Consider the following 12,212-nt stretch of genomic DNA (forward strand, 5'->3'; position numbering starts at 1 on the left):
TCATTGGGTTAATGCTTGTAATCAATTGATAATATGAAGAAGAGATAAAATGAGATAGCTCAACATACTCTGTTCAACAGAATATGAAATAAACAACTTGAAAGTGAAATTTGAATGCTGTTTGGCATGTGCTTAAAACGAGGTCAACGCATCACCTTTTTAGAAATCATGTAGAAATTAAATGTGATGTTTTAGCTCACGTGGTTGAAATTTGACTGATAGTATAAAGTCAAAATTTACTTTTAAACGCAATTGCAGTATATTACATATCTGAATAAGTTTCATATAGAGTTCTTAAAAAGTTGGTGTTGCTTGTGACCTTTGGTGTCATCAAACACAGCACAATACTAAGACTCGACACGAAACTTTAAAGCTCATATTTAATGTTTATAAAATGTTTTATTATGAGAAAAAAGCATAAATTTACTATCTGAACTCAAATCTTGGAGTAAATGTATACCGTTTTACCGATATTGAGGTTTATTGGTTTTGGTGTCATTTGTCACAAGCAACACGACATGCGTGAACACGTGGAAGTTTGTTTCGTTAAAAGGCGATTCGCAATTTTGATCCACCCTTCTTACCAGTCTTTGAAGTTCAGCACTTTCATTTGCCTTTCCAGTGTGGCTCCAGGGAGAAAAGGTAAGTTGAACTTTGGTGTCATCGCTATTTTACATTGTCACAAGCAACACTTTATTTTGGATATTACAAAGTGCCACCAAAAAATTATATTTTCAGCTGTTATTCTATTTACAAATATGATATTATGACATCTCACATAAGACAGATTTTGACACAATTAATTGTTTCCTTGTAATTCTAATTTTTTATGTTTCAGGGTTGTATCAATCAAGAAAAATACAAAACTCAAGCTTTTGACGAATCCAGATAAATAGAAGGGTTGTCAAGAAATTTGATTTTATTTACTATTTACACACTAAATTACAACAAACTAGCAGATTTGAGCAGTAGGGCGGATGTTACGGTATGGTTACATGAATTCATTACCATGGCTGATATTTATCTAGTGTTTATGTGACTTCTGGTACTTTTTGTGACCATTGGTGTCATTGCTTAAAATGTCACAGGTGACACTTAAGTTTGAAGTCTCTAATGTATTTCTGTTTTCATGTTCTTCAAAGCTTGAAATGTCATTGAATTACATTTTAACAGGCTATATTACATGTGTTCAGTTGCTATTCTTGATTTATTGAGGCAAAATTGCGTTCTAGTGCCGATTTTGACCAAAGTAATAGCAACAATGGTATTACTAATTTCTAAGTATATATCCAATTTAGACGTATTCCGTTTCTTAAAATAATATTGAATTTCATTTCATTTCATTTTCAAGAGTAGGTTATTGTGCTTTTTGGACTGAAAATAATGATATATTATGGAAGAAAGTGTGATTTGGTGTTGCTTGTGACATAAGTAATGGTGTCACCTGTGTTGTGTCACAAGTCACATTCAGATGCTCTAATTTCCATGTATATTTTTATTTTTGAAGTCTTTGGTTTCTGAAATATTATTAAATTCCATATTTAACTGTGGTTATTACACTGGTTTGACTGAAATTAATTATATATTGTCGAAATTGCAATTTGGTATTGCTTGTGACATAAGTAATGGTGTCATCGGTCTAATGTCACAAGTGACACAATGTCGCTAAAAAGATATGCTTTGGTCACATTATTTCCCAACATTTTATTCCAAAAGTTTCTGAACATTGCAGGTAATAAGCATATGCAATATTGTTGTTGTTAATGTACAAACATTTTTATGAAATAATATATTTGCATTCTATGTTGCTTGTGACCGATGACACCAAAAAGCAACATTTTCTCCAATAGTTGGTAATATCATTGTACTATGATTGTTGTTGATTGTGTCTTTTTGTCTATAACTTACTAAATAAAGTTTGATACTCAACAAAAATCATTTGGTTATTGAGTTTTTGTCTCATTTTGGTGTCACCGGTCACAGGTGACACCAGCAACCTATAGGTATTGTTGACGATATTATGCTGCGTTAGACCTTAAAGTTATCTAAAGGGCCTTTGATTCATGAAGTACTGGGTTTTTGCTACACATATAGCAACATGAATGGACTATTATGTCACTTTTATTTTGAGAAAAAAAATTGGCACCTTTTGACCTTGGCTCATATATATATATATATATATATATATATATATATATATATATATATATATATATATATATATAATATATGGGTTTTTTTTCTCCCCTTCTTCTTCTTCTTCTTCTTCTTCTTCTTCTTCTTCTTCTTCTTCTTCTTCTTCTTCTTCTTCTTCTTCTTCTTCTTCTTCTTCTTCTTCTTCTTCTTCTTCTTCTTCTTCTTCTTCTTCTTCTTCTTCTTCTTCTTCTTCTTTTTCTTAAGTGTACCTATTTTCAGGTCTGATAAACCAAGTCGTTATGGACTTATTGTTGCAATGGAACTACTCTCAAATTAACGCAACATTTTAAAGCAAGTCTATGATAGATAAGAAAGTTTTTACTTTTACTTTTCCGGTTCCAAAATCTTTGGAAGTATAAATGTAACCAATCCTTCGGAGGACTAATATATATATATATATATATATATATATATATATATATATATATATATATATATATATATATACAGTATATATATATATGTATATATATATATATATATATATATATATATATATATATTTATATATATTGGTTACATATTGAATATCAAGGTGACATAACTATTGTCACGCACACAGCGCCGACAGCGATGCACCAGGCATTGCATCCCGTTGAAGAGAAATAGGATTCAATAGTCTGATGTCACGTCGCCCAGCAACGGCGGCCATCGTGGTTCTAAACAAAGAAAATCGGTACTTTTTATTCTTCATGCTGGCTAGAACTTTTCATATGTCTTGTGATCAGAAAAAGTCAAAACGTGATCAGATTTATAATGTTTTTGTTTTTTTTCCTCTGGATACGCTTTTTTGCTCGTTTGAGAAATATTTTATAAGGGCGTCCGCCATTGTTCCCATAGCTTAGAGCCAGTTTCTAAGTTATCATGCGTCACTACGAGGGAAGTGACGTCATGACTGTTGAAGCGTATTGACGTGGCAAACTTCGACACCATCGACTCACCTCCACTTGCACCTCGCCATCCTTTCCAGAATTTACCCCCTTGTGTTTTTCTTAAGTTTTAAGAAAGGAAATAGTCACTTGGAGATTACCCCTGTTGAATTTGTTAAATTTCACATGAAAAACAATAAACTTCAAAGTTCATATTTACCCCAAGAGCCGTTATTTCTTATTTAGAACTGACAAGAAAAAAATTGTTGTTAACGGACCATAAGGGACCATAAGGGACCATAAGGGACCATAAGGGACCATAAGGGACCACGGGGAACTGCGTGGCTCAGTGGTATGGTCTTTGCTTTGTACCCGAATGGTGCCGGGTTCGATCAGCCGCCGCTGCGCTGTGTGGCCTTGAGCAAGTCACCTCGCCCTAGCTCATTTTGCGACGCTGCACTGCGGCTGACGCCTGGGTTATTCCAGTCTTCCCTTGGAATATATCCTAGAGACAAATTTCCCCCTAAGGGATGAATAAAGGGAATTTGTGTGTTTGTTTTTTAGCATTTTATTTATAACTGAAAAGGAAATTTGTAGTTAAGGGACCATAATTAATTACAAAAGACTTTTAGATTTTGATAAATGGAGCTCTTTATGATGACTGCTGATTCTATAGCAACAAATAATTTTCATTAAAACAACGTTTTTCCCACTCCTTCCTAAACGTACACATTGTATTTCCATATTATATCTTTGAGAAAATTATGGATCAAAACAACAACAACAACAACAACAACAACAACAACAAAATAACAATACCACCACGAACAACAACAACAACAACAACATCAATAACACCACCACCACCAACACCACCACCACGACAACGAACAACAACAACAACAACAACAACAACAACAACAACAAAAAGAAAACAGACAACCTCTACATCTTCACCCTCCCCTAGATGTATTGTTCCCAATATTCCGGTTTCCCGATTAGAAGAAGTTTTGCCAACAACCGATGTTGCCAGTGAAAGGATGATGTCATTTTGATTACCGCTCCATACTAGTCTGTAGTGTAGCCTATATGTACTATAGTAACACACAAACACATACACACACACACATACACACATACACACTGGAGATGAAAGCAGTGGACAGCAGTGTGATCATCCTGCTGTGCTCATTCATTGATTTCGCTGGTTTAATTTGTACCTGTACTAATTAGTGAGTGTGGTCGTTCGTTATAGTTAGTCTATCTGTCTGTGTGCCATACTCTATGGATAGATCTTACACTTCAAATACTACAATTTCTCTCCGGTCGAATGTGTTATACTTATACGTGTGTATATGACAGTGTGTGTTGAAAACATGGAGTAGAACTAAAAAAAAAAAGTCCCCCAAAGAAAGTGTACTTTTGTAATCTTTGATGTGTGTTTATAATTTATGAATACTGAAAATGCGTTTTCATTTATGAAACTAATACTAGACTTGTGGTTACTCTGACAAAACAAAACAAAACCCACGTATAAAAAATTTTGGCCAGCAAACTCGCCCATCAAATATCGATCGATTTTTAAATGACCCTCATCTTGGTAGAATAAAAAAAAAAATTTTTAAACTCTCAAACCTGGGACTTCGTCGAAATCCTAGGTTTGAGAGTTTTTGCCCCGATGATAGTCATTTTAATATTAATTTTATCATGGGCATGATTTAACCCTCTGTTGTTCAGATTATTGTTGGTGTAGTAGATAATGAGTTCCCTATAATATGTGTCAGTGCATGACATAATCAGTCGGAAGGTGAACATTTTGGAGTTTTTTGGGTTTTTTTTTATTTTCTGGAAGAATGTGCTCCCCCGAGCATTTTAATCTTTATTTAAATCGGGTGATTTTTCATGAAGTTATGGTCAGATGTATGGGAAATGTATCCTGCAACTTTTCTCAAATTTCATACTTTTTCAACTTGACTATCTGTAAAAAATATTTAGAAGTGAAATTAAGCTTTGATATTTCCCGAAGATGTACATAAAGGGCTAATTTAATCATTTATGACAAGAAGTCATATTTGATAAAAATTGACATTCTAACAAAACTTGGCAATATCTCAGTTCAAACCTTTTCACCATCGGACTATTATGTCATTCACTGTAACATACGGCCATGTCCATAATTTCGGCGCATGCTTTGATGATTTAACATCGTTGTAATGGACAATATTATGATGGCGTTGATTTGGGAGTTTTTGTCCATTGCAACATCGAGGCCATTAGAATTTGGGTGATCAGACCTGTAGATAAGTATACGTCGGGCCATCCCTAATTAATACCGTAACGATATGACGCATCAGCCATAAGGATTAAATTGATTTCTGTGGATTGAACAGAGTGTGAGATCAGATCCAACCTGGTATCCGAAGAGTGGACTGGCTACCATAGGCTATTCAGGAGTAATACTAAGTTATCGGAATCTATTGGCCAGAGACAATTACAAATACTGATCTCTATGAAAAAAACCAGGTTTAAACGCCTGAGTACAATAATAAAAGAACAGCGATGGAGACTATTTGGTCACATCAATCTTACGTCGAGAAGATAACATCCCAGCCTAAACTGCAATGACAGAATATTTCCTTCATGGCAACAAATATGTAGGGAGACCACCAACATCAATAGTAACTACCCTGAACCAGGATCTCTCTACATATCAGAAATTTCTGGATTCAGATGAGGCCGAATTAATCCCCGAAGAACTAAGAAATACTGCAGTGCCCTCCGTACTAAAGTCACAACAGGATCTTGACAGCCTCAAAACTCTGGCCCAGGACCGTGACCAATGGAAACAATTAATAACATGGATGGAGAGAGCCGCTATACTTATCGACCATGACTGAATCACACAATTCTCAGCAAGCGTCATTCGGACTGCGAAGCTTACTACTACTACTAGAACTACTACTACTACTACTACTACTACTACTACTACTACTACTACTACTACTACTACTACTACTACTACTACTACTACTACTACTACTACTACTACCATTACTACTACTACTACTACTACCACTACTACTACTACTACTACTACTACTACTACTACTACTACTACTACTACTACTACTACTACTACTATTACTACTAAGTTGATAGAACCTGTGGGATGGAAATAGCAATGAACAAAAAGGAATAAAACAGTTTTTAAAAAGTATAAGAACAATACCGAACACGGAATGTTTCGGGCTCAAAACCCTCCTTCAGCCAACAGCAAAAACAAAAAAACAAACAAAAACAAAACAACCCAAAATCGACGACAGGGAAACATTCCATGATTTTTCTACAGAGAGAACGAGGACAAACAATCGAGGCCATAAGAATTTGGGTGATCAGACCTGTAAATAACTATACATCGGGCCATCCCTAATTAATACCGTAATGATATGATGCGTCACCCATAATGATTAAATTGATTTCTGTGGATTTAACAGAGTGTGAGATCAGATCCAACCTGGTATCCGAAGAGTGGACTGGCCACCATGGGCTATTTAGCCCAGTAATTAATACTAAGTTGATAGAAGCAGTGGGGTGGAAATAATAATGAAAAAAAAAGATTAAAACAGTTTTAAAAAATAAGAGCAAATACCGAACACGTAATGTTTCGGGATCAAAACACTTCTTCAGTCAACAGCAAAAACAAACAAACAAACAAAAAAAAAAACAACCCCAGATGGACGACAGAGAATCATTCCAAGACTTTTCTACAGAGAGAACGAGGACGAGCGTTGCATGCAACATCGAGGCCAGAAGAATTTTGGGTGATCAGACCTGTAAATAAGTACTCGTCAGTCCATCCCTAATTAACACCGTAAAGAGATACGATGCGTCACCCATAAGGATTAAATTGATTTCTGTGGATTGAACAGAGACAATGTCAGATTCAACCTGGGCTCCGAAGAGTGGATCCACCACCATAGGCTATTTAATTTAGGAGTAATACTATTCTGATAAAAGTTATGGGCTGTAAATAGTAATGAACAAAAAAAGAATAAAACAGTTTTAAAAAGAAATAAGAACAAATACCAAACATGGGATGTATCGGGCTCAAAATCCTTCTTCAGCCAAAAGTTAAAAAAAAAACCCCACCCAGTTCGACGACATAGAAACATTCCAAGATTTTTCTTCGGAGAGAACGAACTGGATATGTCTCTGATGTCAATCTAGTGTTTTAGGAATGTATTTATGTTTTAATTGTTGTTGTTGTTGTTGATTTTGTTTACCGAAGAAGGGTTTTGACCCCGAAACGTACCGCGGTTGGTTTTTTGTTACTCTTTATTTTGAAGCTTGTTATATTCATTTTTTTTTATATATTACACTTTTTTTTAGGAGATGAAAGAGAATTATTGATAAAGATCTGAAAAAGTGTGTATGAAAACAGCTGTGCCAGATAAAGCAAGAAAGGAAAATACTTGGGCCCGAACCTCAGACCTTCCGATTACCGGTAATCATGAGGTCTGAGGTTCGATCCCCAGTAAAAAAAAAAGACTTTTGTTTTGTGATGATATTATGTTTTTTTTTTTTTGCTTGCTTTTATTTTCTTGCTTTGTCTGGCACTGTTCCATACAGAGTTATTTTTCAGATCTTTATATCACATCAGTGCCTGCTCCCAAATGTGTCAAAGATAACGTGTTTGTCATTTTGTGAAAATAGTGACTGGATGGATGAAGCTGCTTAGTTTCCGTAATTGATCTTTGAAAGTGAATTCTCAGGATTGACATGATGAGTTCAGAAGGAAAATATCTTATCGTATTTGTTTTTGTAGACAATCCAAACTTCTTAATGGAAATATCTGGACGATAAAATTTGGTGAGAATAATAATCCGTTATTAAGAATCATGCTATTATTATTATTTTTGAATATGCATGAAATAGCAATAGATAGTATGAAGTTGACGTCAATCAGGTCTTTGTTATATTTTTTTTTTTTTTTTACCATCAGCGTTTATGCGTAATTCTCACTAAACTGTTTTAACCAGACTATAAACGTTAATGGTTACACATAGTTTTGTGTGTTGGTCCGTTATACTTCCGGATGGCAATGTTATGAGCTTCTTAGCCAAACGCATACTATCTATAACCATGCCACTTAGATAACCACGCCTCTCGGACAGTCGTCATACTGTAAACAATAAATGGCAGTGGTTGGTTGACACAGCTTAGCAAACAACACACGATTTACCATCGAGGCTATAGATAGAATGCGCTTGGCCAAGGAGTTCACAACATTGCCATCCGGAAGTATAACGGACCAACACACAAACTCTGTGTAACCATGAACTTTTATTGTCTGGTTAATACAGTTTAGTGAGAACAACTCACAAACGCGGATGGCAAAAACAATAACAAAGTCCTGAGTGACGTCATCTGCATACTATCTATATTGTGTCTTAGTAAAATACCAACTGTTCTACCGCTTGCTTCATTAACAGAGCCCAACACAGAAAACTATAGATAGAATGCGCTTGGCCAAGGAGTTCACAACATTGCCATCCGGAAGTATAACGGACCAACACACAAAACTGTGTGTACCCATGAACGTTTATACTCAGGTTAATACAGTTCAGTGAGCGTTACTTATAAACGCGGATGGCAAAAAAAAAAAACAATAACAAAGACCTGTGTGACGTCATCTTCGAACTATCTATATGTAAACTTAAACGTTTATAATAATATGATCGAGATAATCGTGTGATAACTAGTCACCCATAATCTGGCGGTATAAAAACAATAAAATGGTCAGCCAGAGAGAGGTCGATTTCATTCATGATATTGTTTATAAATAACCAGCTATGTTTGTCCTAGCACGTATGAAAGTTTGTCACAAATTCCACGTTTTGATAGGTCAAAAATCTACTGGTTAAAAACCACAGACTGTTATCGTGGCCATTGTTAACTTATAGCCTGACACTGACCAAAAAATGACGTCAAAATGCCAGTCTTTGGCCACAGAAGACAACAAATCGTGAGTTGTATTCAATAGTTCAACCAATGGGACCACTTGTTTCCATGAGCAATACTAACGACAACTCACTAGGCGGTGCAAATAATGACGTCAAAATGTCAGTCTTTTTGGGTTTCATTGTCAGGCTATAGATAGTATGCAGATGACGTCACTCAGGCCTTTGTTATTGTTTTTGCCATCCGCGTGTGTGAGTTGTTCTCACTAAACTGTATTAACAAGACCATAAAAGTTCATGGTTACACAGAGTTTGTGTGTTGGTCCGTTATACTTCCGGATGGCAATGTTGTGAACTCCTTGACCAAGCGCATTCTATCTATAACTTAACGATGGCGACGCTGTTATCCACTCTTTCTAGGTGCATAAAAGCAGGTCCGATAACCGAACACAATTATGGGCTTGATTTAACATTGTTGTTGTCGAGAATATTTTGCGTAGGTTTGAGAGTATTTCCAATACAACAATCAGCCCATAAAAATTGGTTATCAGATCTGCAAATAAGTAAACATTTAATCTTTTCATTTATACCGACGTGTACTTATTTGCAGGTCTGATAACCAACATCGTTATGGCCTTATTATTGTTGTAATTGAAATACTCTCAAACCAACGCAAAATAGTATAAAAGTATAACAATTTAAAAAAAAACAACTATAATTATATTCATGCAAATATGTACACTTTGATCTCTGCTCAACTTTAACATGATGGTTCCCCCCATATTTTGGGCATGACACTATTACATATTGATGGATAAAGACAACGCTGAACCTGTCAATATTTCAAACCCAAGACTTCCTTGTGTTATGGCAGTGTATGGCAATGTTGGCAATCTTGCTTTAATCTCCTTCCTGACTTCGCTATCTTTACATCTTCCTCCTCCTTCTCCTCCTCCTCATCATCATCATCATCATCATCATCATCATCATCATCTTCTTCTTCTTCTTCTTCTTCTTCTTCTTCTTCTTCTTCTTCTTCCTTCATCATCATCATCATCATCATCATCATCATCATCATCATCATCATCATCATCATCATCATTATCATCATCATCATCATCATCATCATCATCATCATCATCATCATCATCATTATCACCATCATTATCATCATCGTCATCATCATCATCATCATCATCATCATCATCATTATCATCATCATCATCATCATCATCATCATCTCATTATCACCATCATTATCATTATCCTCATCATCTTAATCATGAGCATCATAATCGCATCATCCTCCTCATCATTGTTCACTATCGTCCTTATCACGATAACACAGGAGCAATTAGTCAAATTCGAAAAATTGCCGTGTTTTAAATTCTATGAAGGGGAAATCTCACAATTCTAATTCCTGCGCACACAAATTCAAACTCATTCCAACTCGTCAAAAAACGGAAGTTAGGTTCAAATGTTTAGAATTAGTATTTTGAAACTTCCTTGAATAGTGACTTTACGCTATCCATTTCACACACACACACACTCTCTCTCTCTCTCCCTGTATATACACCACATCTAACCAAAGATTATGAAGCTGAGGTCTAACCAAATCAGATGAATTTGGCCCTGAACATTTTGGGATGTGTGATTTGTCTAAACGTCTCGGCAATAGTAACGTCAGGCTAAGTGAAAACGGATGAATTTGATACGGATTTTACCCAAGGCACACAAATCGCCACCACCACCACCATCGACCGTGTGGATCACTGTTAGGTTACACGGAAAGCGATCAAATATCACCAGGGTTATCTGTAAACGAATAAAAATTATTTCTCGAGCACGTTGGGTGAGCAGAGTTTATGATATTTTACTCATAATCATATTATAATATCTCGAACGAGAACCATTATTATGTTAAGTCTCTGTCGGATTAAAAAAAAAAATTAATTTCGCCTAACAGGCGTCATGTTTCGCGTTACATATTAAGTGCTGCTTTGGCTAGCTAGTAGGGACTCCTTGAAGTATGTAAAATAATCGCTCGCTTTAGCCCATTTTGTGGATATTGCGATATATAAATGCCCAAATTTTAATTAAGTAGAAGTTAAGAAAAAACAACAACTTTACAGCCACGAAATGCATAATAATTAATTATAAATGATTTAATTACACCATTAATAAATTATAAGTAATCGCACTCATGTAGCTCAATGTACAAACATTATTTCCCAGGCAGACTACACAGAGCCAAATTCCTATAGATAGAACGAAGATGACGTCACTCAGGACTCTGTTATTGTTTTTTTTTGCCATCCACGTTTATGAGTAATTCTCACCAAACTGTATTAACCAGACTATAAACGACTAAGATTACACATAGTTTTGTGTGTTGGTCCATTATATTTACGGATGGCAATGTTGTGAGCTTTTTAGCCAAGGGTATACTATCTATAACGTAAGGCTCCATTGGGCACGTGATATTCTTACAATAATATATCCGTTACCGTTCTAGTTTGGACTTCAGATCGTTGATATCATATGGATATTTCGATAGATACCTGGAATTTTAGAATTTTTCATTTTACATTAGAATATAAGCGGACGTGTTTTGTCTTCTCTCTCTCTCTCTCTCTCTCTCTCTCTCTCTCTCTCTCTCTCTCTCTCTCTCTCTCTCTCTCTCTCTCTCTTTCTCTCTCTCTCTCTCTCTCTCTCTCTCTCTTGTGTGTGTGTATGTGTGTGAGTGTGTATATGATTTAATTGTACAGCACTCACCAGAGCATTTTAAAGTGGATTCTTAGACCTTATAGAAATATTATATTGTTATCATTCCTTTGTCAGTAAGGCTCTCGGGCAGCGTAGAAATTTTAAGAATAATCTAAAGACACATCTTTTCCAGAAATTTTTATCCTAGGCAGTTTGTTATTGATGAGTATCTAAATTCTTATCATTTTTGATTCCATTTGGTTGAATGTCAATTTCATTTATTTGTAAAACTCGCATAGTTAGTGTGTGCGACGACTGTTGTGTGTGTGTGTTTGGCTCGGTACGAATGTGTTTATGGTTTGACAAGTATTCTGTAAAGCGCTTTGTGGCTTCGGCATTTAGCGCAATAAAAGAACACTTTATTATTATTATTATTATTATTATTATTATTATTATTATTATTATTATTATTATTATTTTA

Source organism: Berghia stephanieae, chromosome 1 (genome assembly GCF_034508935.2).
Source record: "Berghia stephanieae isolate SIO BIC M18660-M18661 chromosome 1, UCSD_Bste_1.3, whole genome shotgun sequence".
Lineage (NCBI taxonomy): Eukaryota > Metazoa > Mollusca > Gastropoda > Nudibranchia > Aeolidiidae > Berghia > Berghia stephanieae.